The sequence below is a fragment of the Leopardus geoffroyi genome, chromosome A1 (assembly GCF_018350155.1).
Source record: "Leopardus geoffroyi isolate Oge1 chromosome A1, O.geoffroyi_Oge1_pat1.0, whole genome shotgun sequence".
In the NCBI taxonomy this organism is placed as follows: Eukaryota; Metazoa; Chordata; class Mammalia; order Carnivora; family Felidae; genus Leopardus; species Leopardus geoffroyi.
Window position 1 is genome coordinate 164,958,851 of NC_059326.1, and position 21,124 is coordinate 164,979,974.

The window sequence follows — 21,124 nt, forward strand, 5'->3', positions numbered from 1 at the left end:
GAAAGACTCTAGACCATGAATTTTAGATTTGGATTTGCCATCAAATAACTGTAACTTTAAACACATGACAGCCTTTTTTCAGCGCTCTCATCTGTAAAACAAAATCATTGAACTAGACCAGAAAGCTGTCTTTTACTTATTATTTATTTATTTATACAACAAATACATATTGAATATCTGGCATGTGCTAGGCCCAGTGCTAAATTATACCTCACCAAGATACGTATGCAAAGAATCCATTCCTCTGCTAAATCAGTGGTTCAGAAATTCTTTTAAGAATATATGTTGAAGTAAAACTGCCTTGGGATCTGATGACTACTTTGCCTTCAAAACATTATTGTCAGTGAACACTGCTGTTACCATCATTATTGCTGTTACTGGCATTGGAGTGGAGACTGCAGACCACTCGTGTAGAATTAAAAATAAGAAAAAAAAATTCTCCTACTTTCTTCTCTACATACTGTTTCTGAGGATGTGATTTTTATTACATCCTAGGAAAAAAATTAGATTGCCATGGTTATAGACTGTAATTTAATGACTCCTTGTGTTTGCTAGTCTGTAGTATTTGACTTTCTGTTCATTTACAATATACCCCACTGGCACGGAGTCAGTAACATTTGTGAGTTCTCCTAAATTCTACACATTTTGGCTTTATGTAATGGCATCTTTCTATCTCAGATTTGCTCAAAATTTGTTTTCGATCTGAGCCTTTAATAGTTCAGTGATAAATATGATATATGTATATATGCTTGAATGTTTGAACCAGAGCAGACTGTGATAGGGATTGTACTATCTTTTATCCACAGTTAATTTTTGTGGAGCTCTTTCTCACTGATTAAGAATTGTTTAATATGCATTTAAGAAGTGCTAAGTCTTAATATTGCCTATGTTTTAAGTGCATTACATAGGTATATACAATATTTGACTGAATATGATGATATGACAACTTTAGAAATGATATAAGCATTCATTGATTTAATAAATTTTTGCTTAATTTTTTTTCTTCCAAGTTTTTATTTAAACTTCAGTTAGTTACAGTCAGTGTAATGTTAGTTTCAGGTGTAAGACTTAGTGATTCATCCCTTACATACAACACCCAGTGCTCATCACAAGTGCCCTTCTTAATACCCATCATCGATTTAACCCCTCCCCCTGCCCACCTCCCCTCCAGCAACCTTCAGTTTGTTCTCCACAATGAAGAGTCTGTTTTATGGTTTGCCTCTCTCTCTTTTTTCCCCATATGTTCATCTCTTTTGTTTCTTAAATTCCACATATGAGTGAAATCATGTGATATATGACTTTCTCAGTCTTTACATGTACTAACTTGCTCAATCTTAGCACAATTTTAAAATGATATTTTGGCATAAATTATATTTCTCAAAGAGATGCAGTTGCCCAAATACTTTTGACTTGAAAGCAATAATTTTCACTTTCCTTTAGAAAGGAGTCTTCCATTATCAAGGAGAAAACTTACCTAAAATGAGCTAAAGCTAATTAGAAATTTTGCTGACTCTAGTTACAAATGACTCTTAGAAATTGCCTTGCCATAAGTAAATCCAGATTTAAACCAGTCTTTCTCTCTGACTCTGTTCTCCTTCCATCTCTGAATCTTTTCCTTGGCTGTTTCCCTCATGAAAGCCTATTGTTTTATCACTTAATTGCCCTTAGGAATGCCCAAAATAGGGTACACAATATGTGCCACATTATCAATTCTCCTAGAGCAGGGGTAGGGATGGGAGGAGGTGGACAGTAAGATGGAGATGGTTGGTCACATCAGTTAGAAGGAAAGCCATTCTGGAAAAGAAAAGAAGGCTCTCTTATGAGAAGAGGGCAACAGAGATCCTAGGCAGGTAATAGACAAACAGAGAAAACAAAAGCAAACATCACTACATCTTTACACTTGATGTCACTTACATTAATTTTCTGTAAACACTCATAAAACTTATATTAGGACACGCTTCCTTGATTGACAACAAACACATTTAATGATAAATATGGAGGTAATTTTCTATTAAAATTATTGGTAGATTGAATTTTATTCTTCTGCTTCTGATTATTTTTCATCATTCTGGCTCACTCAATTTTCGCAGTCATTTATCCTTCTTTCTTTTCCATCCTAGAGGAGTCAGAATGGGGAATGAGGATGGGGAAAGAGTTGTATAGAATGGGGAATGAATGGGGAAAGAGTTGTATAGAATTGGCAGGACTATAGTTGATTTTTTTCTTTTATTTATTTGTTTTTCACTGTCTGCATTTTTAAGCAACTCAAATACCTAAGTGTAAAACACAATAATTGCATAAGATTGGGCAATGATTCAAAATACTTTGGAAGTCTTGGTCTTCAGACTTAGCTGTTGAAATTGAGTTGGTCAGTGGCAATGTACATGCTTTGTAGAGGGGTCATGCTTTCATTAAATTCTACATTGATAATCCTTTTGTGAGATCTTCTCATTCTGGGATCATATAGTCACATACACTTGAGTTTCCTTTGTTCAAAATCCCATGAAATATAGTCTATAAGTGAATGCTTTAAAGATAGGTTTGAATTGGGGCGCCTGGGTGGCGCAGTCGGTTAAGCGTCCGACTTCAACCAGGTCACGATCTCGTGGTCCGTGAGTTCGAGCCCCGCGTCAGGCTCTGGGCTGATGGCTAAGAGCCTGGAGCCTGTTTCCAATTCTGTGTCTCCCTCTCTCTCTGCCCCTCCCCTGTTCATGCTCTGTCTCTCTCTGTCCCAAAAATGAATAAACGTTGAAAAAAAAATAAAAAAAAATAAAGATAGGTTTGAATCAAAATGTTAGAATTTGATAGGTGAGCTAGTCAAATATTGATGTAAAATATTGGATTAATTTAAGAAAATATGGCATCCAGTTAATTAGCCTTGTATTTATTTCTCCAAGGAAACAGATTTATTCATCATCTTCCACCATTCTGCCCTTGAAACAATGGAAACAACAACAATCTCATTAGGATCAAAGTCATACTTATTTTATGAATTCAAGGAGATGCCCTCATGTCAGTGTAGACTGATAACTAATAGCTGGATATGAAATATATAATTTTCATTTTACAGGATACAGGATTGGCACAGTCTCAAGTATACAACCTAACATTTGGGGTGCCTGGGTGGCTCAGTCGGTTAAGCGTCCAACTTCAGCTCAGGTCATGATCTCACTGTTGGTGGGTTCGAGCGCCACATCAGGCTCTGTGCTGACAGCTCAGAGCCTGGAGCCTGCTTCAGATTCTGTCTGCCTCTCTCTCTGCACCTCCCTCCTTGCACTGTGTCTCTCTGTCTCTTGAAAATAAATAAATGTTAAAAAAAAATAATACAGCCTAACATGATAATGCAGAAATAGAGAAAAACACATCTTCCTGCTAGTTCGAAGACTGAATTTGAAGAAAGTCGGTGTGTATCTAAGCAATAATCAATCTCTCCATCAGAGCCTTTAAGGATCAAGGACTGCATCTTTATGAATGACTTTTTCTTTACTAGAAAAGGTAAAGGTCAAGTTAGAGGACATCTTGTGTAGCTTGAAGACAGGTTTCATTTTGTTTGTTGATTGTTTGTTTTAAGAAAAGCACACACATACACACACCACACATTGCTGTGGGATTTTAAATGATTGTAAAAAAAAAAAATCCTGCAGCAAGCTGATGGAGGTCTTCCACAAAGCATAACCTGTGCTCATATTTTTTTTCTTAAGATATGTTTAGACAAATTAAATCAGGCTGAAATTAACAACAAAGCCAGTTCTTTAGAGGGAAAGAGACCAGAAAAGAGAAACTTAAGGAGGTTATGTATAAGAGAGGATATGTCTCCTGGTGGTAATTTGTGTTTGATAATAAATTTATTACTTATTCCAAGAATATATGAGATGGCTTACAATTTAACACTCCTTCATATTTTTGTCAGGAGAAAAAATCACCTGTTCCCAAGTTGATGTGCATGAGTAGAGTTCTTTTTCACATTATATGCTCTCCAATAACCAGAATAGGTGACATTTAAAAAACTTCCCAGGTGGTTTTGAAATACAACATTTCCACCTCCATCACTAGTAAAGGAACAGAGTTAATGAATATTCCTCTCTGGCACTATAACCTTGATTTAGTTTTCTGGCATCTGTAACCAAAAGGAAAGCATATTGTATCTGTATGCTGGTTTCAGACAGTTTTGCTGAAGTTGTGTTAGATTAGTTTGTGTCTAAGGGATATTCTATAAAATGATGGGTTTTATGTTTAGCTATGGTTTTTGACAAAGATTTAAAAATGCTTCTATAGCACACGTAATGTGTAAAAAAAATTCAGGCTACCATCTCAGATGTACAAGACATCTAACTCTTTTATTTTGTAATAACTAAACTAACATCTATTTTGGAGGTCCCATTATTTATGACAAAAATAAATATAAGTTGATTCAATTCTAACTTCATTTCTGGATAGATGTGCTTAATATCTTTTGGAGTGGTATAATGACATAGGTTTTTTGAGTTACGGGGATTACATAATCATTGTTCTAATATGTCAAAACTAACATTCTCTGGATGTATGTCCTCTGATCTTTCCCTCTGTTGTCAATTTATTCAGAGAATCTCAATGTTTGTTATTGACTTCAGGTCAACAACTCTGCTACTATTCAGCCCTTTCTGTACTCTTTTATGGCTATAAAAACTTAGTGTGGTTTTCTCTAAGGCACTTTGCACTTTTGTTATAGTCCAAAAAAGGCAAAGGCTTTCTATTCCTCAAGACATTCTGATTTTCTCAGTACTGTGTCAGAATGAATGGAACTGTGGGATGATAACTGAGGCCATTTCTATATTAGACTGAAGAGGGATCTGTGAGTTTGAATTCATTTCTAGGCATTAAGTGGGAAATAGGGCACAGTTTCTTGGTGCTTTTGAATCCTTTAACCTATCTGATATGTCCATTGTTTCTTTGTGATGACATCTACTCATTCCTACCTTTCTTTCTATCAAACTCCTTTTTTTATGGTATGAGTTTCAAAATTCAGAACAAAAATTGGCTACTTTATATCTCTCTTCTTTTCTTCTGTGATATTATTTTTTATTTTTTTAGTGTTTATTTATTTTGAGAAACAGAAAGAGAGAGCAAGGAAGGGAGGAGCAGAGAGAGAAAGAGAGGAAGAGAGAATCCCAAGCAGGCTCCATGCAGAACCTGTTGCAGGGCTCAGACTCACAAACCATGAGATCATGACCTGAGCCGAAATCAAATATCAGACACTTAACCAACTGAGCCACCCAGGCACCCCTGTAATATGCTTACTGTAAAGCAAAGTCTGTCATAAGTTTTATATGTTCAAATAGAGAAGGATTACTGATGAACAGGAAATATTGGCAGAAAATGTTAGTAGCTTCAAATAAAATCTTACATTTATAAACTAGATGTTTTGTTATGACAAAGTGTACCATTAGATTATGGTTCAGACTTTGTAGACTCTTCTCTTACCTTCTCAAATCAGATTCTGCTGCATGGATTCTTTTGGGAATCACTACTACTCATCAGCATAATGGGTCCTAAGATGAGTGGAAATCCCACCTCTTCCCACGATATACAGAAATGAAAGAAACCTTAGGGAAAATTGCCTTCCAACAACCAGACTGAACCCTTGGGATATGGGCAGGTAAAAGAGAAGGCAACTGGTTGTCAGGAAGAGGGGTTCATTGATTTCTATACAAAAGCTAGCAAGCATTCTATCAATCTATATATTGAGTTATAAAACTATTTGATATATCACAAATAAATTAACATTCATTTCATGTGAATTTTAAACTTTTTTTAAAATTTTACTTTGTTTAATGTTTATTTATTTATTTTGAGAGAGAGAAAGAGAACATGGGTACGTGCACATGCATGCACTCAAGTGGGGGAGCGGCTGAGAGAAAGAATCCCAAGCAGGCTCTGCACTGTCAGCCCAGAGTGCCTCACAGGGCTTGATCTCACAAACCATAAGATCATAAGATCATGACCTGAGCTAAAATCAAGAGTCACATGCCTAACCAACTGAGCCACTCAGACACCCCTAATTTTAAACTTCTGAATAAAGTTTCTATATTAGATAAATTTATCCCCTATAATTTTGGTTCATATACTTTATTATGTTATGGAAGTCATCCTTAATTTAGAAGATTTATTTTGAAAACGCAAAAGAAGTTTTTCTTCTTCCTCCTAGTAGGATTTGATCCAGCATTTGGCAGATAATTTCTTCCAGGGCAATATAACATAGGCTTCTGTTGGAATTATAGAAGTTTTAGAATTGGAAAGTGTTCTTAAAAATGATCTTCTCTATTCTCTTAGTCCATTTAGGCTGCTGTGGAATTTCTTTTACAAGGGCACTAATTCCATTTATTAGGGCTTCACCCTCATAACTGATTAAGCTCCCAAAGGTTCCGTCCACTAATACCATCTCCTTTAGGAGTTAAGATTTCACCTCATGAATTATAGGAGATCACAAACACTTTTAGACCGTGGCATTCTCGTTATATAAATCAGAAACCATACTACCAAGTAGTTTCTTGCCCAAGAAAATTTATTCAACATGTGTTTATTGATTACTAATAATATGCTAGGTACTGTGCCAAACCACAGGACAAACCTCCCCAGGCTTCTCACTATGGAATTACACATCTGGCAAGGATGTTTCGATAAGAACATCATCATCTGTACTTTGTTAAGTGTTAATTTTATAAAAAGTAATTCATTCTTTAAAAATACAAAGCAGGGGCACCTGGGTGGCTCAGCTGGTTGAGCGTCTGACTTCAGCTCAGGTCATGATCTCACCCTCCGTGAGTTCGAGTCCCATGTCTGGCTCTGTGCTGACAGCTCAGAGCCTGGAGCCTACTTCAGATTCTGTGTCTCCCTCTCACTCTGCCCCTCCCCTGCTCATGCTCTGTCTCTCTCTGTCTCAAAAATACATAAAAACATTTAAAAGTTTTTTGTTTTTTTTTTTTTTTTAAATACAGAGCAAACAGAGATTAAAAAAACTTGAGCTAGGGGTGCTTGGGAGGCTAAGTTGGTTAAGTGTCTGACTCTTGATTTTGGCTCAGGTTGTGATCTCAAGGTTTGTAAGATGGAACCCCACATCAGGCTCTGCACTGACAGCACAGAGCCTGCTTGGGATTCTCTCTCTCCCTCTCTCTGCCCCTCCCCCCCAAATAAATAAACAGCATTAAAAATATACCTTAAAAAAAAAAAAAAAAAAAACTTGGGCTACATATCTTTCAATAAGACAGTCCTCCTCAGAGAAAACTCCTGTGAGAACTAGTCTTAGGAACAAAGTGTGTTCCTCTCAGTGGTACAGATTTGAAGATTATTCTTAATTACAGCCATTGCTCAAGTGAGAGAAAATATGTGATCACTTCTTTTCCTTTTAGATTATTTTTTTCTACTCCAAAGACACAGATTATGCTGTCCAGCTGTCTAGAATGTTAGGACCAGATTAGAAGTCTCATTTTTAGATTTCTTATGTAGTTGAAAGGGATACATTCTTACTTTGAGGGGAGCAACTTTAGGGGACTTTGTATAACTTGTGTGGACCTGAATGATACATGGAAATGTTTTCCATAGACAGTATAGAAAAAAAAAAGTCTCAAAATAATTACTTTATTATCCTTGTTTAATTGTATTTTTCTGATTCCAAAATAGTATCACTCCGACGTGGATTATTTTAAAAATTAGGAAGATGAAAATAAGAAAATATCACAAAAATTGCTCATAATTCTGTCAGTGAGAAAACTATATTAATATGTTTTATAATGTACATTGGTAATATTTTTCTATACACATGGTCCTTTTAAAATCACTATGATCATACTATAGATATTTTTGGCCTTTTTTTCACATTATTTATATTATCAATTTTGTCTATATTAAGTAATTTTCTGCAGCATGGTTTTAATGTCTGAATAATATTTCATTATTTGTCTGCCATGGATTATTTAAACTACTTTTTTCTAGGTGCATTTTCAGATCATATTATTCCCATTTTAGTGCTTTTTTCAAAGGACAAAATCATTGAAAGAGTTTTAGAAACACAGGATCATAGGTTTTTAAAGTCTTTCTGGCAAGGCATTTTCCATTTTCTTTTTCTATTCCCTAATCTCTTTACTATCAATTGACAGAATGTTAATTTTTTATAAAAAGTAATTATGGCAGCATCTCCTTCCCTTTTAAATAAGCAGCAACTTATTGGAAAAATTGCTGCTTTTTCTTTCTTTTTTCTTTAGAAGGAAAATGTAATTTGTGTTTTAGTCTTTGGTTCTAATTAGCAATTATCATGAATTACCAAAGGCAATTTGTATTTCATAGAAATATTTTCTAAGCTGATCCTAAAGTAGATACATGGAAACTTATGGCACTCCTCTTTGGTGCTCTTTGAATACTAGAGTTTTGCTTCAACCAAAATATGTTAACTTTAACAATTTATTCTACCTTCCAAAATACTTACATTGTTATGTGTAACGGGACAATAATTGTACCAAAAATGAGTTCTGATTCAATCATCTGAAAACATACCTGTCCAGCCAAGCAAAGAGTTCATTTTGTAAATGAGAATGAAAAGCACATCAATCATGACATGTCAGGAAGAGCAGAAGGAGAAACAAACCAAAGACAAGAAACAAACTTGGAGACCTCTATAGTCAGCTCTGTGCCATTTTACCCACATTCTTCATGTGAAATTATGTACATCATTATGCAGACTTATGGACAGAGCAAGTGTAGAGGGTGGGATTTATTGAGTGTTTCAAATTAGAATAATGAATGCTTTGAGTTAAGTTTTGAACTCCAAGACTATTTTTTAATGAATAATATTGATATTAGCCTTTATAGTCAATATTTTTTTCTTACGTTTACTGAACTAAATAAAATAAAATAAAGGTACATTATTTTATTTAGAACATTAGAGGTATATGTTTGTTAAATATTTGGAAATAATTATTTATAGGCAATCATAAACCACTTTATCAAAAACCATATTATCAAAAAATAACTTGAGAAAAGAGTTAGTTCTAGAAATTTGGGTGTGGGAGAAACAGTGATAAATTCTTTGGTAAGCAGAAAATTAAACCAACTTTATATAATTGCCTGACAAATTTACTTATTGAGAATTAGGCTGGAGGATTAACAAATATGAAATAGATTACTTAAAGCAAAGAAGCTCAATATTTAATCCAGTAAATGTATTTCAGTTCATGGAGATGTATTTCAGTTCATGGGTGTTTTGGTCTCTTTTATTTAATCCTTTTCATCTTAAATTTGGCCTTCAGTTTTGTGTGGAAGGACAAATGACTGTTATCTTTACAACCAACAATGATGTCTTTCAGATAAAAAATGTAATTCAAGAGTCCTATTTAAACAACTGGATATTTAACATCTTATTCTAATTAGAGGATCACAGTAAATCTATCTGATTTGCTACAGATTTTCAGGTGGCCTACGACACTAAGGAAATACAGTGTTCTATCTTGTATTTTTAAGTTATTTTACTCTACAGCATTGTGGTTTGCAAATGAGTTAAGGTAACATGTAGCCCAACATTATGAAAAACAATAGAAACCAATGTTAATTTTAGTTTTAAGTGTTTGAAATTTTAGTATTTCAGTAGTCATCCCAATTTCCACCTCAGATTACTTAAAGGGTAAGAAATATAAAGAACCTAAAATTTAAGGTGAATCCATAATAAAAAAAAATTAGTCTTTTATAGAAGTAACATATTAAGTGCATCGTGCTGGGTTGCATGAGTAAGTTTTAGGTTGTGTGAATATGATGCTAAAACTCTGTATGTTTAAGATAACGTCAGTTTCCAAAAGGAGGGAGAGATGATGTTCTTAGAGCACCGAGCAACCTTTCCCTCTACACAGCTGCCTTGGACTCTGCAGAGTATTCTTTACAAAAGTGAAGAGCACTTGATGAAGGAAGTTAAGCAGAAGCAAGGGCATGTGCTGGCGTAAAAAAGACGTTACGTACACAGATTAAAGAAAAGATTTCTAAGAGATGCAGTCACCTCAGTGACACATTTGGGGGGAAATTTTTAGCTACAGAAATTAAAAGTTTCATGCAGAAAGAAAGGTATTTGATTTTTAGGAAGTGGAACCTTCCAGACTACATAAAGCAAAATGAAAAGCAGCTCATGGATAAGATGTGCTGTTGTCATCAAATCACAGACTAATTAAAATGATGAAGTTATAATAATGGTAAAATGGTGATGCTGAGTAATCTACGTGAGGATTTGAATGAAGTCAGTGTCTTTCAAAAATTTTGGCCCTGGCCTTATCCTGAAGATGAACATGCATAAGGTATAGAACTAACTTCCTTTTCCCTCTAATGATTATATTTTGAATTAATAGCATGTGGTCTTATTTTCTGTTACTACATATTACCACAGTTTATTATTAGCTTTTGGACATGCATGAAAGAAAATAAAATATTGTTTTCATTTTGCTAACATGTATTTATTCAAGCCTACCGTCAAAAACTCACTTTTAGGAGAACCTGGGTGGCTCAGTTGATTAAGTCACCAATTCTTGATTGCAGCTTGGGTCATGACTTCACAGTTTGCAAATCAAGCCTGAGCCCCACATCAGGCTCTGAGCAGACAGAGTGAAGCCTGCTTGGTAGTCTCTGTCTCTGCCCCTCCCCTGCTCTCTCTTTCTCAAAATATATAAATAAGGTTAAAAAAAAAAACACTTTTGTTTTCTCCCTATAAATACTTGATTTTAGAATTTATATACATAAATTGTGTGTTTGAGAGAACACAGAAATCCAGTCCAGTGCAATACTGAATAATTTGGCTAATCCTTAATTCACACTGACACAGTCCCTAGGAATCTGTGTCCAAGGAAGGGAAAATGAAAGTTTTGAAGTAAATTAGTAAAAACAATCTTGTGTTTAGAACACTTAACTTATTTACATAACACAGTTCCCTTATAAAGTTACCTTATTTTGACTAGACCTGATCCTTTACACTATTAAAATTAAGATTATTGTATTTTTCTCTCACTACTCTTATTTAACAAGTACTGGAAGTCCTAGCCACAGCAATCAGGAAACAAAAAGAAATAAAAGGTATCCAAATTGGCAAGGAAGAAGCCAGACTTTTACTATTTGCTGATGACATAATACCATATACAGAAAACCCAAAAGAGTGCACCAAAAAATTGCTAGAACAGATACACAAATTCAGTAAAGACCCAGGATACAAAATCAATATATAGAAATCTGTTGCATTTCTATACACCAATAATGAAGCAGCAGAAAGAGAAATTAAGGAATTCATCACACATTACAATTGCACCAAAAACAATAAGAAACCTAGGAATAAACCTTAGCAAAGAGGTGGAAGATACGTATTCTGAAAACTACAAAACACTGAGGAAAAAATTGAAGGCGACACATGGAAATGTAAAGACATTCCATGCTCATGGAATAAAAGGACAAGTATTATTAAAATATCTAAACTACCCACAGCAGTCTACACATTTAATGCAATCCCTATTAAAATACCAACATTTTTCACAGAACTAGAACAAACAATCTTAAATTTTGTATGGAGCCACAAGAGATGCCGAATAGCCAAAGCAACCTTGAAAAAGAAAAGCAAAGCTGGAGGCATCACAATCCTGGACTTCAGTTTAAATTACAAAGCTATAGTGATCAAGACAGTATAGTACTGGCACAAAAATAGACACATAGATTATGAAAAGGAATAGAAAACACAGAAATGAACCCACAGCTATATGGTCAACTAATCTTCAACAAAGCAGGAAAGAATATCCAATGGGAAAGAGTCAGTCTTCTTCAGCAAATGGTTCAGGAAAGCTGGATACAGCATGCAAAAGAAAGAAACTAGGCCACTTTCTTACACCATACACAACAATAAATTCAAAATAAATTTAAGATCGAAATCTGAGACCTGCTGAGGCACCTGGGTGGCTCAGTTGTTGGGCTTCCAGCTTCAGCTCAGGTCATGATCTCACAGTTCATGGGTTCAGGCCCTGCGTCGGGCCCTGTGCTGACAGCTCAGAGCCTAGAGCCTGCTTCAGAATCTGTGTCTCCCTCTCTCTCTCTGTCCCTCCCTCTCTCTCTCTCTCTCTTTCTGAAAAATAAGTAATCATTAAAAAAGTTAAATCTAAGAACTGAATCCATAAAAATACTAGAAGAGAACACAAGTGGTAACTTATTTGACCTTGACCATACCAATTTATTTCTAGATATGTGTCCTGAGGCAAAGGAAATAAAAACAAAGATAAACTATTAGGATTTCATCAAAATAAAAAGCTTCTGCACACCTAAGGAAACAATCAACGAAACTGAAAGGCAACCTATGGAACGGGAGAAGATATTTGCAAGTTACATATGTGATAAAGAGTATCAAAAACATATAAAGAACTCACAAAACTCAACACTCAAAAAACAAATAATCCAATTAAAAATGGACAGGAGACATAAACAGACACATTTCCAATTAATACACCCAGATGGCCAATAGACATATAAAAAGATGCTCAACATCACTGATAATCAGAGAAATACAAATCAAAACTACAGCGAGAGATCTCCTCACATCTGTCAGAATGGCTAAAATCAATAATACAAGAAACAATAGGTGTTACACGTAAGGATGTGGAGAAAGGGGAACGCTTTTGCGCTGTTGGTGGAAATGCAAACTAGTGCAGCCACTCTAGAAAACAGTATGGAGTTTACTCAAAAAGTTAAAAATAGAACTAACCTGCTATCTAGCAATTACACTACTAGATATTTACCAAAAGAATACAAAAATACTAATAAAAAATACAAAAATACCTTCACCCTGATGTTTGTATCAATCATACCAGATTATGGAAACAAACTTAGAGTCCATAGACTAGTGAATGGATAAAGAAGAGTGGTGTATATATACAACGAAATATTCCTCAGCCATATAAAAGAATGAAATCTTGCCATTTGCAATGATGTGGATGCTCTAGAGAATATTATACTAAGCAAAGTAAGTCAGAGAAAGACATATACCATATGTTTTCACTTAGATGTGGAATTTAAGAAAGCAAATGAACAAAGGGAAAAAAAGAGAGAGGCAAACCAAAAAACCAGACTTAACTATAGAGAACAAATTGATGGTTACTGGGTGGGGGGATGGGTTACATAGGTGATGGGGATTAAAGAGTGCTCTTAGTGTGATAAGCACCAAGCCTTGTATGGAGGTGTTGAATCATTATATTGTACACCAAAACTAATACTACACTGTATGTTGACTAACTAGAATTTAAATAAAAACTTTGAAAAAAGAATTATTGGATTTTTTTTGGTACTAACACGATGTGACCATTCAAATAGATTTTTCTGATTGTATTTGTTTCTTTTGTTCTTACTGTATAAATCAGGACTGATTTTTAAACCAATGTTTTATCAGTTATTGACAATATTTTTTCCCTGATGAGGCATGTATTAAAATATGCAGTGAATAATTATTCACAAGGAATCATACTATCCATTCAATATCATTTTACTCTTATTTGATTGGCAGTGTACCAAAAATTGAATGGTTAATAGGAAATCTTTGCATTACTGAGCATTTACCAACTCTGTCTACCTGGTCCTTTGTTAATGATATTCTCCTTTATACAACATAAAAATTACTAATCATTTGTTTATAAAATTAGAAAAATCTACTTAATTACAGTCATTCAAAACCTGTACTTTATTCTAACTATGTTACTGAGAAAATTAAATTCAATTTCTACATCTCAGACAAATCCATCTCTTTTTTGTTTTAGCAGTTTATTTTAAACATAATTTAAATTTACCAAAAATTGCAAAAAAAATTACTGAGATTCCCATATGCCCTTCACTTAGCTTCCTCTGATATTATCCTTTATGTAACCATACCATAATTATTGAAACCAGGGAATTAGCATTGGTTCAGTAGTCACAGACCTTGTTCAAATTTCAGCAGCTTTTCCCCCACTAAAGTCCTTTGTTTGTTCTAGGATTCAATCCAGGAACCCATATTTCATTTCATTGTTATTTCTACTTGGACTCCTCCAGTCTGTGATAGTTCCTAAATCTTCTCCTGTCTTTCAGAATCTTGACACTTTTGAGGAACTGAATGGCTCAAGTCAGTTAACGGTCCAACTTTGGCTCAGATCATAACCTCATGATTCGTGGGTTTGAGGCCTGCATGGGGTGCCATGTTCGCAGTGCCGAGCCTGTTTAGGATTCTGTCTCTGTGCCCCTCACTCATGTGAGTGCGCTCTCTCTCTCTCTCTCTCTCAAATAAATAAACTTAAAAAAGAAAAATCTTGACACCTTTGAAAATTACTTATCTGAGCATTTACCTTTAATGCTCCTTTAATTTCTTTTATGTTTAATCTCCTGTAATTTATTTTATGTTTATTTATTTTTGAGAGAGAGAGAAAGAGAGAGAGAGAATGTGAGCCGGGAAGAGGCAGAGAGAAAGGGAGACACAGAATCCAAAGCAGTCTCCAGGCTCTGAGCTGTCAACACAGAGCCAGATGGGGGGCTGGAACCACCAACCAACCACAAGATCACGACCTGAGCCAAAGTGGGACGCTTAATTGACTGAGCCACCCAGGCACCCCTCCTTTAATTTGGATTTGTCTCATGTTTTCTTTAGAGCAATTGTATTGTTATGTTTAATACTGTTTAATTCATTTGTTAGTGCATGAAATCCACTTTGGCTTTGCTCCACACTTGATTTCAATGTTTATTTCTGGGAGTAGTGAAGGGTATGTAAAACATTAGTATGTTTCTAAAAGTCCGAGTTATAAAATAGTTATACTCACAGAAGGTTTACTTCCTCTTCATCTCCACTGCTTCTTTCCCCATTCTCCCATTCTTATCATCCCTTGGCTATGTTCCCTACAGGTAACCAGTGAACTTATACGTTTCTATATTCTCATGACCCTCTTCTTCATATTAAGGGTAATATAAATGGATACTGTTTTGGAGTTTTGCTTTTTTTTTTTTTTTTTTTTTTTTTTTTTTACTTAACAATATGTTCTATAAACCATTCCATTGTCAGCTGGTAAATGTCTTCCTCATCATTTTTTACAGCTGCATAGTGTTCCATTGTATAGATGCACCATGGTTTTTTTCAACCACTCTCCTTGTATAAGTACTTGGGTTGTTTATAATTTTTTAGAATTACAAGCAACACTATATTAAATAATCTTATGAATATATATTTTCAAATAACTGGAGCTACATCTTCAAGAGAGTTTCCGACCTGTAATTGCATAAAAGTAACTAAGGAAGTATATAAGCACTTTTATTAAGTATAATCAAATATATGCACAAAAGTGTTGTGATACTTTGCATTATCACCAGCATTGTATGAGAGTGATTATTTCCCAGTAGATGCCTCCAAAATGTACTGATGAAAGATAGACAGATAGGTGATAGATAGATAGACAGATAGATAGATAGATAGATAGATAGATAGATAATTCCCAGTCTGATAGGTAAAAAGTATTATCTTGGTGTTGTTATAATTTCATATTTTAATTAGGAGTGAGTATAAACATTTTATTATATATTTAAGGACCATTTTTGACTTTTATTTTTGAATTGTCTATGTATGTATTTTTCCCATTTTTGCATCAGGTTTTGGGTTCTTGGCCTCTTAATTTTTAAGAAGAATATTTATTTTAGGGATATAATTCTTTTATATGTGCTATATGTTGCAAAAGTTTTCTGTCAGTTTTACAGTATTCATTTTTTTTATATTGAGTTTTGCCATGGAATTTTTTCAAAGATTATTTATTTATTTTGAGCTCGAGGGAGAGCAGAGAGAGAGAGAGAGAGAGAGAGAGAGAGAGAATCCCAAGTAGGCTCCACGCTCACAGCACAGAGCCCAATGCAGGGCTGAAACCCATGAACCGTGAGATCATGACTTGAGCCGAAATCAAGAGCCGGATGTTTAATTGTCTGAGCCACCCAGGCACCACATCCATGGAATCTTTTAAGTAACCAAATTCAGCAGTATTTTCTTTTTTTTGCTTTAGATTTTGAGTCAGTTAAAAAGCCTTTCTGTACACCAAAGTTAAAGCATATTTTGCCATCAGTCCATTTGCTATGTTTTTGGTAGTCATTATTTAGTTGGATGAAGCTCATCCTTTACTGTATTCCTCAAGAAGTGGTGATGAGTACATAATTTCTTAACTTCTAGTTAAGCTATTTTTCTATTGCCCTTATATTTTAAAGACTGCCTTAGCTGGACATGAAATCTGTTTTCCACAGTTTTTTCATTATTATTTATTTTTAATGCTGCTTGATTGTTGTTTGTCTTTTAGATTTATTTTGAAATATCAGATGCTAGAATTTTTTTTTTGAGTTTGTAAGTTATTTGAATTTTTGTTTGGTGTCCTTGATTTTATTTTTATCTTTGAAATCTATTTTTTATAAGATATATTTTGTTGTCCATCATTCTGGGTAAATTTTCTTAGATATCCACTAAGCTCTTTTAATGTGTGTAGATTCAGAATCTTTTCTATTTCTGGAGTATTTTTTTGGATTATAGTTTTAGATATTCCCTTCCATTTTCTACTTCAGGGAGTCTAATAATACAGATATTGTTCCATTTTGTCTGTCTTCCATTTCCACTATTTTCTCCTTTTTAATATTTATTTTTTTCTTTATGCCGTTGACATTTTCTTGGTCGATTTCTTGCCTTTCTTCAAATTTCCTTAGTAAATTTGGATTTGTGTCTATTCTACCCTGTGCATCTTATAATTTTCCTTTTATTTCTGAAGTAATTTTGTCTTCTCCCATTATATTTTAGAGTTCAATCAACTGTTTTAATTTCTCCCACATTTCTCTTACATTTTTGTTCATAGTTTTTCAATTCCCTGAATATTTAACATATCCTCAAATGCTTGGTTGAGTACATTTAATTCTATTTTACTTCTGCTCCATTCTTATTTTTTTCAGTGGGAAATTTTCCCTAGTTGACTTTTGTGAAAATGTGTTTCCTGTTTTAATACAGTAGTTGTCTACAAACTTAATCCTTTATCCTTTGTTTACTTTTATGATATTAGAACATTTTTCAGACTTCTAGTTTAATGGCATCCTTTTCTACTGGCCTATCAAAGTCCAAGCATATAATGTGGGTTTCTGCATCTATGTTTTACTGATAGCAGAGTAGTTGTGAGTCTTGTGAGTTGTGAATTTGTCTTTCAGGATCCTAAAATTTCCACTTTTTCTCCTTTTCTTCTTTACCACCTAGTTGCCAAAATTTGCTTATTTCTTCTGTTTTGCCTTTGTGTCCATTAAAATCTATGTCTTTGGAAGTGGGTCTATGTAAATCAGGCTTGCCCATGTAAATCAAGCCTATACCTTTGAACAGCTTGCCTGGCCCTTTATATGGGGACTGGCCCATTAAATTATTCTTAATTTTAAACCCCTTCCCTTAGTCCATTCTCCTGTCTACTCAGTTACTTATTTTGTATTTCCAGATTTGTGATTGGTTTAATCTTCCTGATGTTTCCACAATTTTCCCTTAGTCCCTTCTACTGGTATCAACTCTTTGTTTTCCATTTATATTTTTCCTGGTGTGGCTTTGTTCACTACAAAGCATTGTTTTACAGTAGGGGTGTGGTGGAAGCATGTAGAACCTAGACTGGAATTTTTTTTTTTTTTTTTTTTTTAGTCACAGCTATTTTTTCAGTGTTTTGCATACTCTGTCTTCAAGCAATACTAATAGTTTGGTTCTCCATAGCATTTTCATATCAGTGAGGTCATTTTTACCTTTTAGGGACAAAATCTGGGGAGGCTAATTTCTGCTGACCTACCATTTTCTTCCTCTATTTTATTCTTAAGCTCAAATTTTCTCAAATGGTTACATACTAAAATTGTACAGGTGATTTGGATGTTTTTCTCCTTCCCCCTTCTGACCTCATTAAAAATGTAAATGCCACTGAACTACAACATCCTATCAACACATTTTATTACTTTTCTTGACCTTTAACAATAGTTTGAAAGTAATTATTTTAGCTTCAAATAATGATTATAATCCATCATCACACACTTCAATAATTTTTGATCTGCATCGAAGATTGTCTCATATGCACATTAATTGTCTCTGAGTAAAAGAAGTTTATAAGTTAGTAAGTAGCAATATTCCAGGTTCTTAACAATAGATCTTTGTACATTATATACTTCAAATGAAAAAAAATGTAGACTTGTTGAAATTTTCTCTTATTTGACTTTCAAATTATTCTAGGATAATCGCTTAATAGAGCAAAAGTGCAGCCCATTATTCTTATTTTGTAGTTTTTTCCTTCCACAAACTTCCTCAGGTGGTATGAATGACAATCACAATTATACTTGCTTTGAACTCTATGCCAATATAATTGCCTTACCAGCAGTTCTGCTCACTTCTTCCCTGTGTTCTGAGTCATCCTCAGAGCTGTTGCATAGGTCATGAATTCTCACCAGTGCCCAACTCCTTCTATTTTTTCTTGGAGTACTGCCAGACTTTATTTCACAGTCTCCGTTGCAGTTTAGTATGGATCTATGACTGAGTTATGATCAATGAACATGAATAAAATGATTTGGACAACTTCTAGATCTGGTGTTTAGAAATACCTCACTCATCATTCTTTCTCTTCCCCTAGCTATTGGCTTACTGTAATGAACGCACACAATACACAGGAAGAAATGTGGGTTCCTGAATGAATTTAAAAAGCATGGCATGCCCCCCTATCCTAGTTTGGATAAAAAATAGCTTTCATGATGAAAGCTTCTGAAATTTTTATTAATACAGCAGTAAACTATTGCTAGCTAATTCAGGTACAGTTACCATGTGAGATCAAAACTTACTATGCTTCTACCACTAAATTCTTATAAATGAGTAAGATTTTTCCCACCAATTTAGTTACAATTGTTAATGTTCTGTTTCTACTGAACTAAAGTTTCATTTTTTCTAGAAGTACTTTAGTCTGCTGAGATATTCTGACCTTGTAGACATTGCAGTTTATTTTAGGTCCTCAGAATTAATTTTCACCTTGTTTCACAGCTTCCTTCATCAAGAAACTTGGAACAATTTGCTGAGACTGAGCCAGAGAGTGTATCACTATAACATCTGTATATGATATATTCCAAATTATTCCACTCTGATATTGTAGACACAGTGAGACTCCACCCAGGTCCTTGTTTAAGGAAGGATTTATTTCCATCTGTGGGAGTGCTGTCACCAGAAAGCCTCTAGGTTTCAGCTCCTTTAGGAGTTGCCTCAGCTTCAGAGAGCTGCCCTACCCAAGGTCATGCCCTCCTTAGAATAGCCCAGATCTGGCTGATGAGTGAGGTTGAGTATTAAGATCTGGGCACATCAGCCAGATGCAAAACACTGAAGGGCAATATTGACTTCAGAGGTTTCCATCATTTTGGGTGAGGTGTTGTTGGACCGACACCATAATTGGATAATTCAGCTTACCTCTGATCCCACCTTATTTTTCCATAGATGTTGATTAAAATAAGCATCTTATAACCCAAACTCCATTTCATTGTTTGTTTGCAGAGCACCAAACTCACTATGTATGCCTGACAATCCATTATATTTTCTTCAAAGCTAAACAAGTTTAGATTTCTTTTTTTTCTTTGCTTTTTTTTTTTTTTCATTCCAAGCCTCATAAAGGCCTTTCAGTTATCCTCAATTGTTTTTGGCAAGAGTTCTTACTAGGTCTGAATATAATACTTATTATGATTTAATTGACAAAAAATAATTGTATAAGTAAATAAAACAAACCAATCTAGTAAGTAACAACAATAACAACAAAATAAAAAAGTAGCCAGGCTGATAAAGGAAATTTTAAAAAGGAGAAAGAAATCAGTGTAATAGTTATATTGCAGTGTTACAACCAAAGTAACACTGGTCCTATATTGAACAACATACAACATCACATAGTTTTAGTGAGAGTGCCTACATTCCACAATGGCGGCTTTAAGAAATCATTTTAGTGAAAATAAGAACTGCTTCTCCCTCCCACTTACTCTCCTCCAAAAATAAAGTTAAAAGCAAAAACTTACAACATCAAGGCAAATGAATAAAAGAACCAATGAACAAATATATTTAAAACGAATCAACCAACCAACAAATAAGCCCACTCATGTTGTCTTGTCATAACAATTATACTATGTCCCTTGTGTCTCAATCAATATGGAGATTGAATGTTCCTGGAAAAGTGGATTTGTACCTACCACTCTTATTCTGCAGTGGTACTTGAAGGATCATTTATTGTGAGCATCAGGAATAACAACTGGAGTGCAAAAACAATATTAAGGCAATGTATCCTGTAGTACTTTGCAGCTCAACTGATAATAATTAGTTAAGTAAACTAGATACTCAAAAGATGGAAATCAAAAAGGATGGAAACAATTATAAATGAAAGTAGTCTGAGAGAGCATAGTACAAACCTGAATGTTGGTGGAGGGTTGCCTTGTATGGAATGGGGAATATTCACTGCTAGTTTTAAAAGTACTTCTACTATTTTGAAAGTAACTTAAAGACAAATTTGAAACAAGTACCTTGGATATGTTGTAGAGATTATGTATTCAGTTGAGAAAGATTTTGATTCAGTGACCAAAAATATAACATTAAAATATTCAATCTGCAAGTTTGATATTTGATAGAGCTAAGGTTGTTTTTTTTTTTCTGAAAAATACCCCATTATGCACAGAAATTCCAGAGTATCTGCAGATTTTTGAAATGGCTGTATTAGGACTCAGTTTCAATTCCCAAAGTCTTGTTGACAGAACAAAAAGACATAAGATGTGCTTCAGAAAGTGGAAGTAGTTGTTCTGTGAACAATTGAAACATCTAGTGCCCTAATCATTATTATTATTGGAAAATTAGTGATTTGTAGTAATATCAATAGGTATTTAATTTAATTGAAGGATAGGAACTTCTTCTTTTTCCCGCAATATCCAACTGAGACAAATAATGTGTAGAGATTTCACATGTTTTCTTAGTAACAATTAATGAGTGACAGATTTAGCAACAGAATATGTATTGTCTGGCTCTCAAGGCCAGGTAGCTCCCTTCCAATCTCTGTGAATATGAATTCAATTACTGAGCAACTATTGTATTTCTCATAAA